Consider the following 25,000-nt stretch of genomic DNA (forward strand, 5'->3'; position numbering starts at 1 on the left):
GACAGCAATCATCAGAACTTAGAGTCCCTCCTTCCTTCTGAGACCTTGTCACCTGCTGCTTAAGTCTTGGGCAATAAGTTTGTATCCTCACTGAACAAACACAAGGACCCTGGGTGCCATCCACAGTCTCTTCCAGGAGAAGCTCTGGTGAGAATGCATTTCCACTGAGGCACCTACAGCCAGGCAGTCTGAGTGCATACCCCCCCCCACCTCCTCTGCATACACAGCTACCACCTAGTGCAGAAGTTCATGCCTGACACGGAACAGAGTCAGAAAATAAACCCTTCAAAGGCAACAATATTTTTACCATCTACTGGTCTACAAGTTCTCCATCTTCTACTCCATGTGTCAGGGAAGAAAAGCAAGCAATCTGTCATCACACGGAGGGACTCTGTCTCTACCCCCTGGTGTGACTCCTACACCACATAGAGATCTGGCACACAGCTTTGATGACACTTCCTAAATGGATCCAGATAAAATTCATGCGTAAACTTACCATTACCCCTACAAGAAAGGCAGTTCGTTTCTGAGAACAAGTGACAGGATCAAAGCCCCACTAAAAGATGCAGTACTTTGTCCCAGAACTGCTCCAGTGCCCTTTCCATTCGAGTTTAGGACCTCCTTTTAGGGTTCTGTACTCACAAAGGATTAAATCTGGTAATCCTTACTCATGCAAATATTAGCCACCATTAGCAAGGTCTTACTTTCAATGCTATGAAGTGAAATCCTTGTGTATGTCTGCACGGCAGTCCCTGGGGCATTGCACTTCCTGCAAGCTTTGAACTGGCTTGCTCAGATGCCAAAAAGCTTTCTAAGAAACTGGAGAGCCAGCACAGTGGTACTGCACTGTGAGCCTTCCAAAGGACAACCTCTGCAAGGGTGGCAGCAACTCCAGTGCAAACACAACCTACACACTTCAAAGGCTAAACATACTCCTTCATATCCATGTTCACCTCTGCCACCAGTCAGTCCAATATAAAACATCTCAAGTCACAAGTATTAGGTCTCCTTCCCTTAAAGAGTATTATTTGAGGATGGAAAAGAAAAAAATGACCCACCATACCAGCTGTTTAACAACTGTCAGGAAAAAGGATGTTTGTCAAAGGCACAGATACATTTTAGCTATTATGTAACCCATTGCATCCATGATTTTTCTATGTCTGCAACAGAAAATAGTCTGTTTGATGTGATTTCCAGGGATTCAACCAGAATAAAGGTATATTTAGATATTTTACACTTAGGTATTTGAGATTCTCCCACCTTTCTGGGATTTATTTAAGTCAATTCAAGAATTGATCCCATTGTATGTACAATATGTCTTACCTGCAGCCAGAGCAGAGAAGTCTAGTAGTCTGTGCACATGTCTAGGGAGAGGGGACAGACATCAACACACTCTGGGGCTCAGGAGAGATCCTTTAACCTCTTTGCCTTGGTTTCTCCATCTGCAAAAGATGGTAAAAATGAGACCTGAGTAAATATTATAAAACATTGTAATTTAAAGTAAAATTTTGAGTTAACAGCATTAGAAACACGTAACTGCTTTCTGTTTTTGTCTGTCTGCAAAATTTGGAGCATATGTGCTGTACCAATATTAGCATGTCTTCACAGTCAACATCTAGAATGAATGCTTAAATATTCATTGACTTCAAATTTCAAATTGAAGTTTGAATTGACATTCATTCTGTAGATTTAATAGCATCAACCATTAATCAGGGAATAGAAATAATACCACTCAATTTATATAATCTACATACTGTGGTCAAAATGTATACTTCTAGATATATAATCTCAAAATTTTAAAGTATTAGCTGCTTAAGTAGATCATGTGGTACGTCCCCTCCCTCTTCTAATGGGCTGATTTATGTAACTGAGCAACCAAACAAAAATTCTGAGATGTATGTTCAGCTGTAACATTCAAAATTTACATTGTGTATTGAATCAAGCAAATACGCAACTCATGCAATCAGGGAACAGAAGAAATAACATGATTTAGGTAACCAGCTATGACTATAAATTTATAAATAATCGAAACAAAAAACTCTACGAACAAAGATTTTTAAAATGCATTATTCACTGAAGAGTTCTGTAAGTAACTACTGAATAAATACTTTCCACATTCACAAGAAAAGAAAAATCCAAAATGTACCTAAGGAGTCACTGTGACTTGTTTGCTCAGATCTACCTACCCAGTTATTCTTCCCTCCCTTTCTCCCCCTTAAACTACACCTATATAAATGGAAATTCAAAGCCTATAGTTTCTAATGCACTCTTTGTGGATTAGTTAATTTTTAGGTGAGTTACAGGAGTATCTAATGCAAACATTTACATTTACTAAAAGGGGGGAAAAAGAAATATGGAGTTACCAAAATCATTATAGCCATTATTTGAACAGAACATTTCAACCCTGCTGAATGCTTACAGTCTTTCAGTTCTGTCCTTCTAGTATCTTTTCCAGCCCTTTTCTTAACTACATTCATACAGATACCATTGACGAGCACAAAAGTCACTGAGTGCTTTTCTTCCCTGTAATTGCTCTGCATTGCCCCAAAATTTTGCACTTGCCAAGTAACGTCCTGCTTTTCTCAACTTTTGGGTTCCTGTGCAGGTTTTAGAAGTCTTAATTTTCAAGAAAATTCACTATGGTAAAGAATGAGAAAAGAAAGGAGGAAACGTGATTTAAATGAGCTTGTGTGTTCTACTTAAGCTCCAAGAGAGATATGCAAAGTTTGAAAATGCGACCTCCAGATAAAGATGAAATCTCCCACGTTCTGTCTCTGCAAACCAGAACACAACTGGCACTTAGCAAGTTGTCCTGTCTGCTGATGGGAGCAGCAGGGATGAATCTGGCCAGTCCACTTGCACTTCCCTTTCTGAAACCAGTAATAAAGTTTGAGAGGGGTTATTTTTAATGCAGCTCTTAGAGTGTTCCAGCTCACTACTGTCAGCTTCAGATCTCAAATGCAATTTGATTTATAATTACATTTTAAAAACCAGCATTAAAATAACATTAGAGGGGTCATAATCTGAACTTTTTAATAGTTAGGCACGTAGCATATATTTAGAAATGGATCTCCAACAGGATTCATCTGGAACATATTCTGACTGGAATTCCTTCCTTCAGCCATTTCAGTACTCTGCTGAAGCTGGTGTGCCAAGAGGCCATGTTGGAGCCCTGTATTTCAGCGTTGCTTCAAATGGAAATACATTGCTGGACATTTGCTAGTCAAAGTCTTTTCTTGCATCACAGTGAGGCCCATGTTTGTAAACACCAATGGGTGAGAAAGTGTTGGAGAATCCGGAATAAGACCTCTGCACTGAAAAGACACATGTTACATCCCTTGAAAAATCCAGTTGGCTCCATTGCTTCTGAACCTTGAAGCCACTTTCATTTTCTTGTCCTCTGTGGCACAGAATGATTTGAGGGCATTCACCACTTTCAGTAGTTCCTAGAGGTCAAGTTCTGCTCATGCCAGCCAAAACACATGTGCAGTGAAAAAGGAGCATTCCCAACAACTGTTCCTACCTGTCCTCCCAGCTGTGCACACGACTCACACAGGCACTCAGGGAACCTGTGCCTGCACCTCCTGAACAAAGACGGGCTTCAGATGGGGCACAGGCACCTTGCAAATTTTGCCTTGTTCTCCAAGTCCAACCTTCTGATAAGAAAACTTTATAACTATTCAGCTCTACACTGGTACCCAACTACAACTTCAGAGGCAAAAGGCAGACAAGGAATTCAGTTTCTGAGCACTAGTGCTGAAGTAAATGAGCTAGTAAAAAAAAAAAAAAAAAAAAAAGCCTGTGCCTTAAAACCAAGTTTGAAATTTTATAGGCTTTTACTCCATAATTTGTACTTGAGCCTTCTGTTATTTTTAAACAAATCTAATTTCTTACAGCTGTGAAATTTACATTTTAAGAGTGTCTAGTGGCCATGTGCATTAATTACTTTATTGTAATATTTTAATGAGTTTGGGGTTCAACTCTGAAAGAATCCTTCTGAATCCCTGCTTCCCCACAGAATTACACCAGAACCTGATTCAATCACAACTTCACACACCCTGGTCCAAACCCTGATGGACTTGCACAATATTTTCAGTTGTTTTATGAAATCACTGAACTTTAAAACTGGCTCCAGATTTTAGGATTTCTTACCAAACTAGCATTTCCCTGGTTCAAGAGCAGAGCTAGGCTTTGAGGAAGTTTGTATTTAGAGCTGAATTTGCTGGCTGAGCCTCATCTCAATGAAAGGAGGTAGCAAAATGCAAAGTTCTGCTGTGACAGTTAACATTTGGGCCAGTCTTGTTCAAAATGACACACAATGATGCAATTGCTTCTCTCTCAGTATGTATGACATAAAAACATGCAGGGCTAAAAGATTAACCTCCCTAAGGAGTATTTAAATTCACCAGGGCAGATTGAAATGCACTACTGGAAGATTTCCACCTCTGTAAGAAAACTGAAAAGTATTGCAGTATCCATATTCCTGCCATGGTATCCCCTTTATGGATTTTGGTGGTTTGTGTCATACTAAATTATTTCTTCATCTATGCATGTGCACAAGCAGTGGTAGGACATAAGTAAAATGAGCCTGTTTTTTCAGGCAGTTTTCTAGAAGGATTTAGTGCCTGTCTTTGCACTGCTGCAGGTGCAAGTGCTCATCTCAGGACTGAGGCAGAAGCCTGCAGACCAACGAGGATCTCTAGAATTTGAACTGAAGAGATAAACCTTCTTACAACATCCAGTGCACTTTAATTCTCTATGAATAAGCTAAAGATGCAAATCCATAACGCACTGAACAATGGGTTCAAGTACAAATACAGATAAATGCAGGGAAAGTGGGACTGACTGTGTTTAGCTGACTGTGATAACAGTAAGAGGTTCGTCAGCTGTCAAGTGCCACCACACACGCTGCACCCACAGAGTCATGCTTGGAAATCTGACCACTTTTGTCCCCAACTCTCACCTCTCTTGGCTAGGGCAAATGCAGAATTGCAACTTCAGTGAACTACCCAGCTTTTTAAAAAGCATGTTTTTAAACCACTTACAATAAGAGCAACAGTTATTATTCAGTACATGCTTTTTATCAGATTGAAGATAAACTTTATTATAACTGGTGGAGATGGTATCAATGATTTGTGGTCTATGTGAATTCTGTAATGAGAAATGGTAATCTGTCTTGGGGCAAACAATATTGTTCTGTTTACTATGCAATTAGCAATATTAAGTCAAGATTCTATAACTGATAGCTGAAAATAGGGGTGGTAGGAAGAAACTGGAAGCACTGGGAGCTGTCACAGGACAATTATCTGAGGTCTATAAATTATTTACGGTACTTTAGCCTGACATTCCCTCTCATCCTCCAAAAATCTTCCTCAGTGCTCCAGAGATGCTTGCTGTAAAAGTATTGGGACTGTCAGCAGTTTGGGGCAAAGCCAGAATCTCTCCTTGTTGTGAATACTGAACAGACAGTATAGTGCAGGAACTTCATTTTCAGAAAAGCATCAATAAAATAACAAAAAATCCCTCCAAAAAAGAGATTTACTTTGAAATAATGGACCTACAAGCATGGCAAAAAGAGGGGAGACCTAACCTCCAATTCCTGGCATATCTGATGAGAAATAAAGACAGAGTATTTCCCCTGCATTTAATCTGTTCTTTAATTTTCTAAACTGAGTCCCACACCTTTGTGTGACCAAAACCCTGCACTTCTTGTTTACTCTTAGATCAGCCTTAAGCTACCACCATATGGAGCTGGGAACACCACAGACAGAGCAGAAATAGCCCTTAACTAATGGTCAGAGTAAATTGTGTTGGGAGTCAAGTGGGGCCACTCTCAAGTGGCTGGTTAGGAAAAGGCCTGACCTATAATGGAGCTTCTGTGTAAAACAATACATTTTTTACCTTACATTGTAAAGGACAGAACCATAAGTATGATCAGCCACAGAAATTTCACAGCCTTTTTCTAGTCCATTCTTTACTGTACACATGCAGTCCAGCCCTTTTGGCTCTGATTCTGCAGCAGTAAGAATTTTGAGATTACCTCAACAGGAACTCAGAGCTACAGCACAGAGCTTTCACAGCGAACAAGCAAGACCTATAAAGTGCTAGGGTCCTCCTTGCTAAACTGATCTTAAAAGAAAAAAAAAAAATTAATCAGATGATCACATTCTTAAAGTAGCCAATTCCATTTGTAGCTCTCTGGAAATGCGGTGCTCCCCAGAGAGCTCCATTGCACCCAGCAGGCAAAAGCCACATTTAAGGCAGCATGACACAGCAGTGCTCTGGCAAGCAGGGTGCCACAAGGAAGGGGCTGCTTCTGGCAGCCTCACAGCCCCTCTGTGCCCTTTTCCTTAAGGATCTGTGCCTTAAATTCCCATATACCACTGAATGACATCTGGCTGATTCAGAAGATTAGCAGCTTATTCCACCTTTGTTCTCTGCCTTCTTTTAGGACGAGCAATCAATGACACCACAGCAGGCAGAACCCTCCGGCACAAAAGCTAACAAAATTGTAGAATGCTTTAAGGAATGATGTAAAACTTAGCAGAGAGTTACAGAAGGGTATTCCCACACAGAATCTCTGTATAAATTCCAATGCTACGTGGAAGGGCTCTCAAATTCACTTGACTTTCCTGAACAGAGCAAGGTAAAACCAGCATCAAATGACTGCAAGAGCAGCCTCTTTAAAACTGATAAAAGTACAAACAGTTTTAATCAAGTGTGCAGTAAATTTGAGGGTTTCCTTTGCACAAAATAACACAGAATCAGAGTTTCACAGCAAAAAACCAAACACATACTGTAAAAATAAATGGGAAAAAAATTGAGAGCAGTATAAAACTTCATGTTTCTCTTCATAATATCTCAGTGATTAGCAAAAGTTGCACACAAACTTCTACTTTACAAAAATCCACTCCTTGGAGGGAAAAACACTCAATAATTGGTATTTATAGGGCTTAATTTCCTTTTCTGAGGATGAGGAGATCCTGGGTCGAGTCATTCTTCTTCCCTATTGTTCAAAATTTATTCCCAGATTAAGAACTTCTCCTAAAAACAGGTATAATAATTTTCTCCAGAAAGCATTTTTTTCCCTTTCAGTAATTGGCCTACTTAAATGTTTTGATGGAACTACTGACATACAATAGCACAAAAGGTCCTCTGACCATAATATAAAGTGAGAGATGAGATTTCTAAAAACTTTTGTATGAAGGTGGTCTAGGATTGACAAAAACAGACAGCTGTAAAACTATCTTTAAAGGTCATAAATAAGGTACTCTCTTAAATGTAATTCAATCATTTACTGTTATAGGAGCTTGATTCTATTAGTTGTCCTATGCATTTTACAAAACAGAACTCCATTAACATTATTCACTTATAGCTTCCCTCTATAAGTGGATATTCTGCTCAACAGGCTTTAAATAGATTTTTTTTTCCCTGAAATTGCTATTAAGCATACTTTTACTCAAAGGGCAAAGTAGGCATAGGATTATGCTTGTACTTCATGCAAAGGATACATTTTCAGCAATCAGAACCACATTCCTATGAAGTAAAAATACTCTATATAAGCCGATTGTTTCTATCCCTCCTAACCTTGCTCAATAAGGACTCTATTCTGATCTTTTGGGTTACACACAAGTTTTCTAATTTGGCTGAATAAAGGTATCTTGTTGGGCAGCTTCATGAGCATATTCTGTGTCTTGAATTCTGACCTTGACGTGTTGAAGGTGGATCTCAGTTATAAGGTGCTGCTCAGAGAAGGAAAAAATACTTTCATTTAAAAAAAACCAGATTTTTTTTTTTTACTTTCTTCAGTTAAGGAATGCATTATAGAAGTCCTGCTTTTACATACCTGGCTTTAGAGAATTATAAACGTTGCTAATGCAATCACAACACATATATAGCCACAAAATTGGTGGAGCAATTTGCCTAACATGTATTTACACTTCAGCCACAGAAAGAAACATCTACTGTAGATCATAGACCTCTGATTTCATGTTGATTTCACAGGGAGTGGTTGTATACCCTCACCTCTCACAGGTTAGATGACTCCATCCTGCACATGCAGAGGGGCTCTGTGCTGGGCCAAACCTCAGATCCCACCCGCAGCCTCAAAGGATTTTAGCCACATGCCGCAATAATCTGACACACGAACAGCCTCTGACCATTGAGGTGCTGGAGTTGCAGCAGCACAATCTGTACATAAAATATGCATATGCTGAGAGCCAAATCCTCTTTCAGCTGGTTACCATATTCTGTGTTCATGTCTTACTGCTTAAAGCAGGACACGTGGCAGAAATCCTACACTGTTGTTCTCATGGGCCACGCCAATCCCAGATAATCAAGTCAGGGCAGACACTCTTTTCTCAGAGGAAAGGGTTGAATTTTATCTGACCACCAAGCTTCAGCTTGCACTTGAGGTTCTAATTTTCTTCTGGTCTTAGCCCATTTCTGTCTTGCTCTGGCACACACTGCCCTAGTAAGTACATTTATTATCTCAGTAATTCCTCTGAGGGCTGTCTTACTTTCACTTTATATCTGGACTCACATAAGCATCTCCCCATTTTACAAGGAAACATTTATTAGCCTCTGATAGGAGCTTCCTGTTCCACCCTGCAGAATCCCATTGTCTGTTACCCTTCAAAAGCAGGCTAACAAGTTGCACCCCCCTGGGCAGCACTCGCTGGCGGTGTTTGAGCACTGGCCGTGCAGCACAGACATGGAGAAGGCATGGAGGGGCACAGCCAGGCATCCCAGGTGATCTCCCTGGCCTGTTTGCAGGCTTTAATTCAGCAGGGCGCACACTGAGTCAATATGGAGCCCTTACACCGTGGGACCTCTCACCAACCACCACCCTGCGTCACCCTGCAATTTCTAGGGTGCCCCACTCAGGTTCATGCCCTTGGGATCAGTGCAGAAAAGACCTGTGAAAGTCTCCTTCACCCAAGGTTTCCTCAACTTTGAGGTTGATCTTATTACTTTGGGACATTTGAACAGTAGAGGGTAAGCCTATTATATCATAAAAACAGGGATTTCTGCTGTAATTCTTCCAGTCCACAGCTAATTATCGTACTTGAGAGCTGCTCATGGGATTTTTTTTTCCAGGTAGTTGTGGATCATCACTGCATATTCTAGGTCTACCCTGCAAAAATCCTCACTGTAGCCACTATTTGGTAAAGTTGGTCCTGTCCAAAAACTGTTCAGCATTGCACAGTGTTACACAGGAAACTTTGGCCATGATCCTCTCCAGTCACAGCACAGACATATCATCAGAGGAGGTAAAAAAGTATAATCGCTAGAAAATAAAATTGCATAGATTTGCCCCAGCTGTAGGTCCAGGGACAAGAAAAAGATTTCAATGCACTGTCTATTTTGCTGGAAACCATGTGAAGTCTCTCATCCACATCAGCCTGCTATTTTTTACTTCTGTGGGAGCAGACAACATTCGTATTCAGCTGCTCACTTATAAATAAAAAACATTTTTACATGGGTGGATTGGAGTGGCCTCTTTTTTCCCCCCTCTTTCGGTTCCCATTATTTTATATATTAGACACATGTTCTGTCAGCGAAGCTTACTTTGTTATCTGAAACATCTGTGGTACCCTGCTGTGGAGAAGGCCAACACTGCTGCTGCTGTTGCTGCCTGTCTTTATTAGCCACTGATTTGATGATGTCGTCCTCCAACGGCTCCAGTTGGCCTCCGCAGCGCCGGGGCTGCACGGCACAACTGCGGGGTTCTGTGACCTGCCAGAGGGGTCCTGCAGGTTCACGACGTGGCAGTTACCCTCTCTAGGAGGGTGTGAAACCAAGGTTTCACGTGGGAGTTCATGCAAGCACTGGTGTTGGTATTTCTAAAGAAATCTCAGTGAATTTATCTGCAATGCCATTGCAAGGAGGCACATCCTCATCAGAATGAAAGGAACCCCCACCTGAGGCTCTCATGAGATCTGGCTGTTGAGCAGCCAAAATGTTTTCTCTTTCCTTCCTTTTCACCAAGTGAAAAGTTACCTGGGTTGATCTCCTTTAGCCTTATTTTCAAGTGCATTTTACAGTTCTAGTCCTGACATACTGCTCAGTCCCATGAAACTCCCTGGGATCTACTGTTGCTGAAAAGATTATTACCTAAGGCATATAAGTATGGATTTCTTGTGGAGTCAAAAAAAGTTTTTAAAATATCAACTTTGATATGAAAATATATATATGTTTCTTAAATAACATGTTTATAGATAAGATATTCAGGTCACCTGATAGGAAATGAAGCTATTTCTATGTATTTTATACATGTACTTTCAGCAAGCAATAGCACTTCAGTAAAATCAGCTTAACCATTTTCCCTCTTAAAAATCAAAACCCTCTTATCATCATATGGATTTCTTATGCAACAGATGAGGAGAATATACATTCCATAGAAGAATTTGAGAGATGATTGTTAAACCACAAAACTTAACAAGAACATTTAGGGGAAGATGCAAGAACAACTCACGAAAGCACTCACATGGGCCAGATTTCCAGCGGATAGCATTGCTTCTGTGGGTCTACTGTTTTAAGAAACTGCTCTCTAATACAAAGCTAAGACAATAAGAAGTTAAAGGCATTTCCTTTCCTTTTAAAAGAAATCTATTTATTGATGACACAAAAATCTGAGCTGAGTTCTGACTCCCACAGGTACATTCAAACCAGCTTTCTTGTAGATTTTTCAGATCTCTCAAGGACTGGAAGCCTGATACAGAGAATAATTATGGTATGGAAGCATCACGTGTCTGCTGTCACAGATCTTTTACATGCAAGTCAGCGTGCATATGTGGCCAATTCAAGATTCCAGATTGAAGACTGATGTGGAGATAATTATAAATGAAAATAAAACACAGCTTTTGAAATAACACCCTGTTTTCTTTACAAAGTAATTGATCACCTAACCCCAGAAGGAAGGTTGAAAAGTTACTATATAACAAAGTGCTAGTAGCAGGCAGCTTGCTATATATTTCAGGATCAAGACCATGATGACAAGGATAGAGAATCAAGAAAATGAATGCCACAAAGACATCTCTCGCCTCCTCAACCCCCTTTTGCTTGGAGCATTACTTACTTTTAAATTTGGTTTGTTTATATTACACAGATTTAGTGCCCCAAAACATCTAAACTCTGTGCAGAAACAGGAAGGATATTTCCATATTTAAAACCTGAACCTCATTTCCTATCTCCTGAAAATAACTGAGATGTGATAGCACTGGTCTCCAAAATAATTTTCAGATTCCCCACTAACAACTTGGCATGCAGTAGAACAAGCTTCAGAACTGCTCCCTGGTCAATTCATTGTTTTGCCAGAGCAGGAACTAATCACAGAGTCACAGGTTGTTCCCCTGCCCCAAGCATGTCCTCAGAGGGAAAAATGGGATGGGGTACTGTTCCTACTGCTGTCACTTGCTGAGGATTGTCTAAAGAAGGCATTTCAAATCCTCTGGAGGCCAGAGAAGTCACAGATGTTTTCCACTACCAGAGGAGTACAAAGTACCTGAGCAACAGCAAAGATCTGACCTTAAACTTGCAAGATAGGTCTTATCTGGAGGAAAGTGCAAGGAAGGAATAAAATTAATGTATACAAATGAACAAGTCCAAAACTTGGAAGATGAACTGAAAAGTCAATTATCTTTATAAATTTTCAAACTGCAAACAGTTTCAAGCAGGACAGTTTTTAACTCTCTCCAGATCCTTCTGCAGGACATATGCACGAAATAGAAAAAGACTTCACATAAAGAAATATGCTAACTTGAAGTGAAGATATTTATGGTTGTGGGGAAAAGAAAAAAATTAGTGCAGTGTTATGTTGGAATGATAGTAATTTCTCTTTTACCGTTTGTGTATGTCACCATCTATTGTTACACAGTCTTTTAACATTCATCTGAATACTTCATCCATGCAAAAATTAGTCCCAGCATCTTTTTTCTGAATAATGTTTGGCGGGCATTGCTTCACAACTGCAAACAATCCTTTATTGCTATTGAGTGCTACAGTCAGGCTTGTTCCACACTGGAGGTTAGAATCTGATCCTAAGTCCATTAAATCACAGAGTCTTTTTAAAGTTTAATCTTGAGAGGATTTGAGTTATAAACAAAGGGCACTATACATGGGGAAAGAAACAACAGAAAACTATGAACTTATGACATTAATGCAACCTCAAGTTCAAATTTTGTGTGTGATTTAGCAAGAAAATTCTGAGCTTTCAGCAGCAGCCTATACACCCTGGCATGTGGGCAAAGCTAAACGCAGCATTGATGATCATATCCAAAACACACATATGGATCCCATTTTACTATAGACGTGATTCTTCATGTGCAAAACATGTGTCTGACTGCTTTTCTTTGGCTTTTTAAGATGTGTTTCTTTTTCTCTGGTGGGGGCAGGGAGCAGAGAAGTAAATAAACAATTTGCATGGTCCTTGAATATACATTATCTATGAAGAGAACAGCCTGTGATTCAAGGGCAGGTAAAAAGCCTGGACTTCAGCTAAAAGTATCAGTTTCAGCAAACAGCCAAGTGCCGACAGAGAGAAACTTAGTCCACTCTACATCTTCTGCAACACACTAATCTATCCCACTCTATAATTGCTAGATAGGAGAGGGAAAAAGGGCTCCAGATGCTAATAACTTGGAAGTGGTAATTAGAGGAGTCCACATTACTGCTGTGAGACTCCCATCTTCCCTTGATTACTGGAAAGAAATTTTTTTTCCAGTGGGTCTCCTCACTTCTAAAACAAGCAGCACTTCTGTGTTCCTTAGCCTCATCTCTATCTCACTAAACACATCAACAGGAATTTGATTGGGCCCAGAAAACTATCTTCCTTAACACTGGAGGATGCTCAGTTTCCCATAGAAAATGTAAGAAAATATCCACAAGCTTATAAGGTGACCTAACAGGAAAGTACCACAAGCCCCAACTTTTAGCTATACAAGATAAAAATTGCCTTCTGCAGCCCCAGCCTGAGTGTGACAGAGAACAAGAGAGTCTGCTTCCCTTGTTTCAGAGGGTAACAAATATCTTTAAAGGCTCCTTGAGCATTTATAATCTCTAGGATCACAGAGACAAAGTAAGTCTGGAAAGGGTCTGAACATCGCATGAGAAAGTAAAAGGAAAAATACACTTATCACAAAGAGGGAATGCATTTGTATTATGATATTGAAATAGCACAAGGCTACAATGACAGGCTATAAATTTTTCTCTTGGACTGTAACCAATATTTTCCATTTCAAGTAACAACAGCGTAAGAAAGAGCGACTCAGAATTAATAGGAATTACGGACATAAATTGGTAGGTACTTAGGTGAAAAAGAACCTCAAATTCAGCTGCTGTTAAAGGAGAAAAGGTTAACTAGCCCTGTGAGCAACCCTTGGACCCATTTATACTGCTGACAAAGTGACCAAAAACGTATGCTTAGATTTTAACAATGGTGCCCATCTTTATAATTCTCAGATTCATAGCCCAGAATGTTACAGTGAATATTCTGCAGTGAAAAGCATCTTGTTTCTATGCCTGAAATTTAACATTAAACATAACACTAAACCTAACCTATGTTACCAGATAATAATAGCAGTGATAGTAACTACATGGTTCTGCAGTGATGAGAATTAAGTTACAGAAATTTCTCACTTCTATTTTTTCTGATTTGATATGTCATTTCATTAAACAACCATGAATTATTGAATATTAATAATTTTAAATCAGTGTTGTGCCTTAAGATATACACTTACAGACTATTAGTATTTTTCTTAACCATTTTATTGCTGTAACTGGCTATTGAAACACTGGCTGCTTAGTTAAAAAAACCTGAAAATCAACCAACCAACCAAACCAGGACTGGGCTGCAAGGAACCTGTTAGCCAAAGCCAATGTACATTAGCTAAGCTGGATCCACAAGAAGAACAATTTTACCTCTGTTTTAAGACTCAATCCTACATTTGGTTTGGTACATGTTAGAAAATCCACATGATTTTCTAACAGGTCCATCAAACCTTGAGAGATAAGTCTTAAAACTGAACTAAACCTGTCAAGTCCTCTTTTTTCCCCAAAATACAGACTTCTAAAAAGAGAAGGACTGCAAATATTGTAAAAAAAAATAAAATCAATGCAAGGTGGTTTAGCACAGGTGTTGCTGTTATTGTGCTACGTTTGGAAAGCCCACACATTCAGCACACCTTCAATTCACACACCCAGCTGTGTGAGGTGGTGGGCTATTGTTAGTTTACAGGTTTGCAATAAAAGGCATGAAGTAATATTGGCAGGCTCAGGAGCTTTTTTTTTTCCTTATGATGTCTCCCTGCATCTATTTATCTAGTTCTCCTTGCTTTGTTTCTGCTTTTATATTCAGCATATTCAAAAAAGGGTCAGGAGAGGTTTTAAAGATGTAATGCCACGCTCAAGCCTTTTGAACACTAAGAGAAAACCTCAAAAGGTTCACGCATAAAGGAACAAAGATATAAGGATAGCTTTGAACCTGAGGGGCTCTCTCACTGCAAGCAAGTGCATTGCCAGCATGTCACAGGTGTACACCACATGAGCAAGTGAAAAAATAAAATGCCTTTGTGAAGGGGTGTGATGCTGACGGGTCCGAGTGCAGAATGCATTAATCCCAGGGTGAGCCCGTGCATCTGTTAGATATTTATGTAGTTCCTACTAGTAGTTTGTACAGATATCTGAGCAGGTGAACGTCAACAGCTTTGAGACCATATGTTAAAGGGAGCCTGGGAGAGGGTAGGGGAAGGCCACCAGGCACTCTGTGTCTGACAGGAGGGCAGGCACCCCCAGCCTGAACATGGCCCTGGGTAGTCGGCACTCCAGGGCCAGCCTCAGGCTCCTGCTGCTGAGCTGTGGGACACTGGGGCAAACAACTGAGCCTTCCCCTCCTTGAACACGAGTTACTAAATGTGACCACACAACGGCAATTTTCTTTCATGTCTCTCTAATTTCTTTTTTTTTTTTTTTGGGGGATTAAGTAGATTTTTTAATGTATTCAAAAATTTGTCTTGCAGAGCTGCATTAAAATAATTTTTAGATGTAGACTTTAGTTTGTTGGAAGAAGACAGAGTGAAGATCTCCGTCTCCTGGTGGTTACAGGAACACACTACAGCAGGGAAGAGCAAAGTCCTGTTCCTTTGCCTGGTTCAGAATTGTTTTGTTTTCTTTTTAATATATTAACTCTGAGACACTTGGGTTCAGGAATGACCTGAATCAGAACCTGAGTCATTCCATTTCCCAGAACAGTCTCCTGACCACCAGACTGCACTCCTGGTAGGTATATGTATAAGCACAATTGAATCCAACCTGATTTCAAAAGAAAAAAAATCAGTTTTAAGAAAAACAATGCACTTTCAAAAAGTGACATTTTGTCTATAATGTTTAGTTTCCCTACTAAATATCCTCAGCAAGGAACTGTGAGAATTCATTCATCTTTGAATGAATTTATAAAACATGCTGAGACATCTCTGGCTAAAATGTATGATTTTTTTTTTATTTTTTTTTATGATTAGCACAGAGCATTAGAATCCAAAAATTGTCAGTTTATACACCCCCTTAACTTAGACCCCTCAGTTACTCCTACCACACATGACTTTTGGGAAATTAAAGGAAAACTGTTGTGATAATAAATGTCAATCTTCTAAAGGAGGTATGTTAGGAAAATTTTCCTTCAAATTAAAATTTTCTGTAAAATGGAGAAAACAAATCTCTCAAATCCCCTCCACTTCAAACAGCCTAGAATCTACCTTGAACTCTCCATGGTTCAAGTTTCTCTCAAGGGAATCAAAAACTAGCTTGGGAGTCCTCCAAGACCCTTTTGCTAGAGGAGTAATTCCACCTTTGAAAATCATGGTGCAATGAAGTGAATTCATCAAGAATTGCAATTTCATTTTCGATACAGGTCCACAAACACACACAGTGCTGCAGAAATGTGCCTTCCTCACCCTTCTGAAGCATTACAGCTTCACTGAGAGCCTTGCAGGGAGGATCTATGCACAGGGTATGGGCTTGTAGTTTAGTATTGCCCAAACTCTGCTCCCAAACATTACCAGTCCACGGTAAATCCCATGAATCTCAACAGCTCCACTGAGACTGTTGCTAAGTGCTTCTGAAAATATCTAATCACACCTTCCCATCCTCTTGTACATCTACGTCTCACAATATCAGAACACACACTCTGTAGTAGCCCTTTTCAATTTATTTCCCACATACTTCCCTTGCCAAGAAGATATTGTCAAACCTCCTCCTTCACTGAGTAATTGACTTGCTCCAATCATTGGAAATGAAACACTCACCCCTGCTTTTGCCCCAGCCCTCAACAACCTCTTGCAGCTCACCACCCCATGGAGCGGGGGAAGATACACTATAATTGCTCTGTGCTTGGCTCCTGAGAGGGAATATTCACTTGTCTTTTATTTCTCTGCTTTACTTTAATGAAGTTAATAAAAAGGGGTGTGAATAAAGCTGCTGGTTCAGCAGACACCCACCACCCTTGTTGTTGGAGGCCCCTTGGAGTGCCCCTCACTCCAGCATCTGGTCAAGAGTGGGCAAGTCCCAGTGTTGCTCCATGGAAAGGACAACATCAGGAATGACATCTCCACTGTGTATTAGAAAATATTAATTGAGATTTTTAATTCTGGGAGTTGTTCATTGCATGGCCTCTGTAAAATATGCCCCAAACATTCTCAGGACTACAGCTCAAAGAGTTTGATTAAAATTGACTAAGATCAGTCTCTCGTCCTTCTGTTTAAAAAATGAGAATTCATTTATGCAGTTTAATTCAAAGATTTATATATGATTAAAATTACTATAAGATGTCTAGCTTTTCTGCAATAAACTGCAATGGCCATCAAAATATTGATAGTCATTGGTAAATTACTTCTGGTGTTTAATCAATGTTATTTTTTTATCATCCAATTTCTTCTTCAAGTCAGCTTCTAACACTAAACTACATTTCATCAAGGTTGGTAAAATGTTTAGAAAGGAACAGATGTCAGAATATGGGGATTGCCAATAACACTGATGGAAGCCAGTAATTTCTTTCCTGTCCAAAGGCAAAAGAATGAAGAATAATCTAGACTGTATACAATAATACAAGATTTACTACAACATTAATGGCTATAAAAAGTAAAAGTATACAAAAGCTATCTCCATTTTTTTCACGCCATCACTAAGGGCAGTGTTTTTCAATCTGAGACAATTTTTACAGGAAAATGAAAGGTCTAGGTATTCTTAAACCTTTAAATATCCATAAAATACAGAGGAAGACACGGGCTAGCATTAGTTGCTTCCAAATATACTTGTATATTAGTCTATTGTGCAAGTTAATAATTTTGCCAAATCTCAAAAAATGTGGATGCAATCTTTCCTTTAAGAAAGCGGCTCAGCTTGTTATTTACAGATTGTAACATTTACATAAGAGTTTGGTTTAACAAGAGATATAAATATAGATAAAACCCTTAGGACTTCATTCTTTAAACTGCCCTCTAAAAATCTGCCCTACAATTTGCACACTGAATTTTGTGCAGACTATTCTTGGAAGCCTTTTGTGAATTAGGGAGAACTGACTCGAAACAGGGGCTGGTTAATCACAATTTTGCAAATTGTACGTAGCAATCATCCTCACATTGTGAAATTCAGATCTATAAAATGCTGATGTTTTAAAGCTGAAAAATAAATAAGCTAAGTAGGAGTACTTTGCTAAGGAAGAAAAAAAGAGTAGAAGACCCTTTGCAAAGAAATCCTTAAAAAATAATAGAGTAAGAGAAGTGGCATCATAAATAAAGTGTATCTCCATTCCAGATCTCAACTTCAAGCCCACCCTGGAAAAAATGTTACCAGCTGACTTTTCCTGCTCAAGTCTCATGTCAACACTCACCTGAATATACAAAACTCCTGCATTTCCAAGAATAAACCTGTGGGAGTGTAGTACTTTAGAAAGCTCCTGTATGTTCACCTACCACCTGGGCAGGCCTCCAGTGGAGGCAGGGCTGGAGAAACTTCACCCTTCCCATGTCCATCACTGCCTGGCTGTGCCCCCAGCAGAGCTGCCCTGGCTGCACACCAGGACTGTCACTGCAGCACCAACTGCAGCCACCTGGACACCGCACGTTACGGTGCATGCGGAATGCAGCACTGGACCATAATGGCTGGCAACTAAATGGTTTGAGGGAGAAGGAGCAGAATTTATGTGGAGAAGAGGATGCCTCAAGGAAGACTTTTTGTTCTGCTTTAAGCTGCAGCTAATGTAATTTCAGCAGCAGCTGAGTCAAAATTTTTCTTTTACACACAGATTTTTGCAATTCCTAACATTTAGTATAAATGAATGTCTCTTTCTATTTATTTTCCTTTATCTGTTACAAAAGGACCTTGTCAAACTGACTGTTTTGAGTGTACAAGGATATGCTGAAATTCATGCAAAATGTTACCAATATCATTATAAGGACAAGACCTCTCCATTGGGGTTCAGCAGTGACACAGCCTGTGTCAGTCACCTTCCTGCCATTCCAAGCCCCTTCACTATGGACACAAGTCACAAACAGTGGAAACTCTGTTTTCCTGATGTTGATCCTCCCCAAAGGTCAGGTTTCTTACCTCAAACATTCCAGCAGTTGCTTAGACTGCAGTTGAGGAATTTTGTGTAACATTGCTTCTAGAAAGCAAATATTTATGTTAGTAAATACCATTAAAGTATTACTGTTATACAGGTATTCTCATTAGCAAACTACTAAATAGGAGGAAGAGAATTTTAAACTAAATGGATAAAAACATACTATATTTGTGTATTAAACAAACTTAACCATCTTAGTTGACCATGCTAAGTGTTTTGTCAAACATGAAGTCTGGCTATTAACTATTTTTATGGGAATTAATGTTTTTAGAACTACTACAAATTCAGAATTCATGCATTTGCTGCAGAGAGCAGGCAGATGCAGAAGGCCCTACAAATAGGCATTACCAGGATTTCATAAAAGTAGTGGTCAGGGAAAAAAAAGAAAAAGGAAAACAAAGGACCCACAGGAACCTTATAGGGGGATGAAATAAGGAAATTCCTCTTGAATGGGAGACCTTACATTCATGCCTGGCTCTGAAAAGGTAGTTCAGGGATTTAACTTCACACATGATAAGTGAATATCCTGAACATCAGGCTCAGTTATTCTGGTAGAGCACATTTATTCACCCACTCCTGCTGGAGTTAACCCTTTTGTTGTCCTTTTCCCTTTTTTAATGGAAGAAAGCATTTAGCCTACAACTTCATCATTGCGTCTGAGTGTCAAAAGGAAAAGAGTTCAGGAATCTCAAAGTACATATTATTTATTCAAACAGAACAGCTTTAGCAATTTTGGTCATCAAAACAAAACTTTTTAATAGATGGAATTGGTAAAGGATGAAAAGAAAACTCTTTCCTTTTAGTTCCATCCCTCTACCCAGATTGGAACTGAGATCTACAGAGGTAGAGCTGAGCATGTTCCTTTGTTTCCTCTGCTTGTCACTTTCAAGGCCAAGACTACATCAGGAAAAGCTCCTATGTCACTCATTAATTCAAAATAAACCTATTTTTAAGGCCCTACCAGATGATGTCTCTTGTGATAAGGGACCATGGGACACTCATAGCAATGAAGGGCTGTAAGTGGGAAGGAGTCTTTCAGGGACAGGATCTCGATAATGAAAGCTCCCATAAAAACTTTGGAAGATTCTTGTTTGCTATTTTGAAGACAACCTGCCTGTGAGTCCAGATGTACTCATCCAGACTTTCAAACACACATTTCAATGTGATCTGAGTTTAAATGTAAGATGGTAAATGAGCTATTCATCATCACACCGAATCATCTTAAATATCACCTGAGCCATTTCACTTATTTGAGAAATGTTGGGAGCTCTGAAGTTGAAAATACTGTATATTTCAGAGGCAAAATGCCCAAGACTGGGTTTTTTAATTTAACATCATGAAGGCAAAAAAGTGATTTATTCCTTGTTTGTTACATCCAGTTATGCTGATAATTAGGCAAATGCTTTGCTTCTATGTTCTTGTTACCTTCCTGAGTATTTCTACTGAAGGATTTTACTCTTCCTGCTTTTATTCATGATCTGAGAACATTGCATTTTCTATTTGTTATTGTGTTTTAGGCAAAGATGTTTCAGAAACATAATTTTAGTATGGATTCAAAATTCAGAGCTCTTTAAAAAAAAAAATCATGTGTCTTAGAACCCACACATGACGCCAGCAGAAGGTGATTCACAGTCCCAGTGCCCTGGGCTTGTGAGCAGCAGCCAGCTCAGGTAGGGCACAGGGCAGGTATTCACACACCGAGCAGCCCAGCAGTGTTTGATTCTGTGTGTTGACCCAGACATTAGGATGTTTACTGTCTGCATCCCACTCCTTCCCTCCCTGAAAAGCTCTGCAAAACCCAACCAGCTCACGACATGCCAGCCTTCTGATGGCTACATCAAGCTCTGTCTCTCAGCATTTCTCTACTGCTTGGGAAGATTTGACCTCGTGGCTCTAACAAATCACACCAACTGCCTGGACAGCACAAGCAGACATTCCTTCACACGAGCCCAGGGGCTTTCAGGGCAACATGAGGCACCTACTTCAGAAAACTGTAGGCAGTTGCTTAGGAGCAGAGTAGAATGTTGCTTTACAGTCCACTATAATTTTATTTTTATTACTACTACTACTTAACAGGAGTACTTTGGAATAACTACAGTTGTCTGCTCAAAGCCAAACTCTTGCCAGATGCTGCTGCTCACAGTCCAGTCTGAGAACAGCAGAACTCCCTGATGCTGCCCCTGAAGGGATGCAGACCTTGATTCCATGAGCCAGACAGACACAAGAGATACTACTAATTAAAAACAAAATATTCAACTCCTAAAAAACCCCTAAAAATCTACAAATCAGCATCAGGGTATTTTAAATTACCCATAACTCCCATAAGCAAAAGAGCTTGAAAATGTCTCTCTTTGAAGACAATTTTAAGTATTTTTTGGCTACATCAACACAGGCAAGAGATCCTACCCTTAAAGTTTTAGAACACTATAAGAAGATCCAGAGGAATTAGTCTCATCAAGCCATTTAGAAAAAGTTTAAGGAGAGTGACCATAGGAATAACACTTTCTTTCAAAACCAAGGAATATCACTTAAGATGTGATCATGACCTTCAAATTTTAAAAAGCTTTAACACTTCAAAATAATATAAATTCTATATACAATATAGGGAAGTATAATGAGAGTCACCAAACCTGTTTTCTCCTCTGTGAGTCTCATGGCCCAGTGTCTCTGGCCTCACTGCACTTGTGGATTTGAAGCCATCTCCTGCCTTGGACCAACCTGGAGCGGGTCACCAGCTGCAGCTGTGCCTACTAACTGGGGTCATTTTAAGTTTGTTTTGACTAACTTCCCCTGTATACCAATATTTTTAAGAAGTTCAAATCTAAAATCTCTGCAGCTAGAAATGTACAACATGCAATGTGCCCGGCATAAGAAAATTTGAACAGACACTCACAATTTTCTTGGTTCCCTGTTAGGGGAATGAGAAAGATCCACATTACATCCATTATCTGTCCTTAAGTGTTTTTTGTCAAATTTTGACTCTGCCACCATTCTTCAGTGACAGACATTAGGTATGACATTTTCTGACACAATGTCAATAGTGACATCAGTAATATTTGACACAAGGCACATTGGGGTTATTTGACACAGACAATTGGATAGCTTAGGGCAGTGGAGATCCAATGCATAAAGAGTTATACCTCCAAGTCACCAGTGAATATCCAGCCCAATGGTTTCTAGCTGCTACCAAATGATGGCTCCTCAGAGTCTTATAGAGGAGGAGTTTGGGTATATTGAACAGATGTCCAGAAAACAAAATTCAGCACAATAAATTACATTAATCTGTGCCCTATGTTGAAACACCATGGAATGAATAGTCAGTGACAAAGCTATTCTTCTACAGCTATCTGTAATTCCTTTTAAAAACGGTTGAATCCCAAAGGAGACATGGGAGGATCAAATGAGTCAGAGAGCACTACAGCTCCAGTCTCCTGAATAAGATTTCTGTCTCAACAGCTTTCAGTCCCATGGCTTTCATTAACAGTTAAATACACTTAGGGGAAAATACAAATGTGAAATCTTACTTTCAATGATGTGTTTTCCAAATATTTCACAATTGGCTAATATACAGGACTCACAAATGCTGAACAGAAGCAAAATGAATTACAGATATGATCACTCTAGAATTTCCTAGAGTGCCACAGTCCTGATTAAACAAAGCACTTCCACCTACATCCAATATAGCACTCATGTAAGACCAGAGTCTTGCAATATTTATTATGCATCTGGCTGAGCTCCCAAGTCCTGCATTCAGCCCTGAGGTCCATCACTCACACCCTGGAAGCTCTGGACATGAGCAGAAGGAGGTGTTAGTCCTGGGCACATATGGAACCACCTGGACTGACAAGGACAGTCACCTGCCCACGGCATCTGGGTGCTTGGAGAATTTCATATCTCTAAGCCAAAGATTTAGAAATCTAAGTTCCATTGAGTCATCTTAGAGTACATGAATCCTCTTTTGAAGCAGATGTTTTACATTTTTGTCTTACTCTAAGGTTATGCTTGTGTTCCTTTAGCACATGCAACTTCATGGGAACAGGACTTCTTTAAGGAGCAGGGCAATGTTTTTTAGAGTTCAGTGTTAAGTGTTTTATTTAGAGATGTCTTTTTTTTTTTAATAAGTACAATTGCCAAGTCAGAGTTAATTCATTAAGAAAATGCACTCTTTTTGTCTATTTTATATTAAAATGTGATTCACATTAGCCTGCTTATCAGAGGAAGCCTAAATGACCATACAACTGCAGAATGATGTTCAGTCGATAGCTAGAACCAAAGCTGGGCTACCAACATATTCCCTAGAAGTTTATTTATTTTAAATGAGGCTATTCTTACATCTAGACTCCTCCACTGTTCTGCAAATGGGGGCTTCCCTAAAAAAAAAAATCTTATCTGATAAAATCAAAATACATTAAGCATATTGACTGTCCCTTAAGAAATTATCCCACATTTTTACATATCACTGAAAAAGAGACAAAGCACATTTTGTTAATCATTTTTTGGACCCTATATTATATTGCAACATCTCGAAAATGCTAATTTTTTTTAAAGTGTAAGAACAACATGTATTTTACTGCAACAAAAAAGGTTTCTGTAGCAAACTATTGGGCTGAGCCACTAAGAAAGCTTACAGTACACCACTCTCAGGAAAGATAAATTTGCATGTGACTTCACAGAAAGCATGCCCCAAGGCACTGCCACCTCCCTCTCAGATCAGGAGGGCCATGCTTTCACACATGGGCAAAAACATCTGCTGCTTTCCCAGCCTCTGTCCACAGTGCCAGAGCAAGCAGTCCATTGGCAATCCACGATTCTCACCAGCCTTGGTGTTCAAAACCCCCCGGCAAAGCACAGAAATTGCTGAGCAGTAGCACAGCCTCTTTCTCTGACGTTATTTACAACAGCAGGTAAGGATCAAGTCTCATTTTGCCAAAAGCTTTACATCACAAGATACATCACATTCTCCTTGGTCCAGAATTTTGGAGAAGCATTGCTCTAGGCACTGCCTGATGAACACATCCCTGCTCATCTGTCTTTATGCAAAAAAGAGCCACTCTCTTCTCAGTGCTGGACACCACTTGCCCTTTCCACAGCTCTAAATGATCTTTCCTTTCCCTGGTGAGCAGCATTAGAGCCTCACTGCTGGGTTGGAACATTCACATGGTCACATGCCATTTTATATCCCAACCATTCACTCCTGCAGCAATTTAATAGTAAAATATAAAAGGAAACTCACCAGTCACTGCAACCTGATAGTAAATTCATATAAATTTTCAGTGTGGAATTTATCTGTGGCATCAACTGAGACTGCACATTTTCCTCAGCTCTGTGGTGCTGATTTTAAGGTCAGAATTTAGAGCTTTGCCAGTCACGGCCTTGCAAATCACAGCTTTACAAATCCCATGGCAGAGACTACTACAGATGGGCTGTAATCCAACCCCAGCATGCACTTTCAAGTTTTGTAAAAAGCTAAATCTTAGAGAGAGGATTTAATGAAATTTGGGCTCTTAACAGGCTGAACAAGAGCCCTGAAGCTACACTGCTCTGAACTTCAGCTGGGATGTTTTTAAAATTCAGATTTTCAAAGTCCACAGTCAGTCTGTGACTTTGTTTTGCTGCTCAGCCCTTTTCTCACCCGTGGGCCTCTCCTGGGCACCCTCATTTCCAGGGTCTGTGCCAGTGGCAGAGCACACAGGGAGGCCACAGACTAAAAAGGCAGGTGTGACTGACACAATAAACTGTAATAGCTTCTTCAAAACTGTTAAAGAATTTTTAATTCATAGATCACTTGCCTAATAGCCTGCAATGGCTCCTCTGGAGCCATTATGATCTATCAGGTCACTGTAGTGCCATACATGCACATTAAGGAGGCATGCAAAAATCATTAAGAAATTGGTGATGACAAAAATTACTCTGCAGGCTTGGTAAAGATCATTTTTCTTTTTCACTGAAACATTATAACACTCATTTAGCTGGCAGAAAATTTTACTTGGTGGAGCCCTCCAGAAAAGAAAGTTCACTATATACATTCAACTCTAACACTTCTTCAGGTCAGATTTATCAATGAGGTTTACAAAGAACAGAGTTTTCATCCTCAAATAGTCCAGTGAAAAGTCATTAGCAATATACTTCAAGTAAGTTACTACTCAAAAGTAAGTGGGGCTCTCTCTTCTACCATTTTTTGATTTAGCTAACACGGTATTTCAGTTAGCATTTAAACAAGCCCTCTACAAAAATGAGATAAATATTCACCCCAGATAGAATTTGCAGAGTCAGTTAATTTAAAACCTCAGTGTTATTTTGAAAACTGAGATATTACTGCCTGAAAAAAATGCAAAAGTTTATCCTAGTAAACCTTAATTATGACACAGACATAGTGTGGAGATGCTG

At 39.6% G+C, this 25,000-nt stretch overlaps 1 protein-coding gene across 1 annotated transcript in view; it reads right to left on the reverse strand.

Annotated features, from left to right (window-relative positions):
- ZNF536 (zinc finger protein 536) overlaps positions 1-25,000 on the reverse strand; it is a 288,662-nt gene that overhangs the window by 240,352 nt on the left and 23,310 nt on the right. The window contains exon 3 of the mRNA XM_066557292.1: positions 1,324-1,442. The gene's annotated coding sequence lies outside the window, so the exon portion shown is untranslated. The remainder of the gene's footprint in view (positions 1-1,323; positions 1,443-25,000) is intronic.

This window comes from Molothrus aeneus, chromosome 11 (genome assembly GCF_037042795.1).
Source record: "Molothrus aeneus isolate 106 chromosome 11, BPBGC_Maene_1.0, whole genome shotgun sequence".
Lineage (NCBI taxonomy): Eukaryota > Metazoa > Chordata > Aves > Passeriformes > Icteridae > Molothrus > Molothrus aeneus.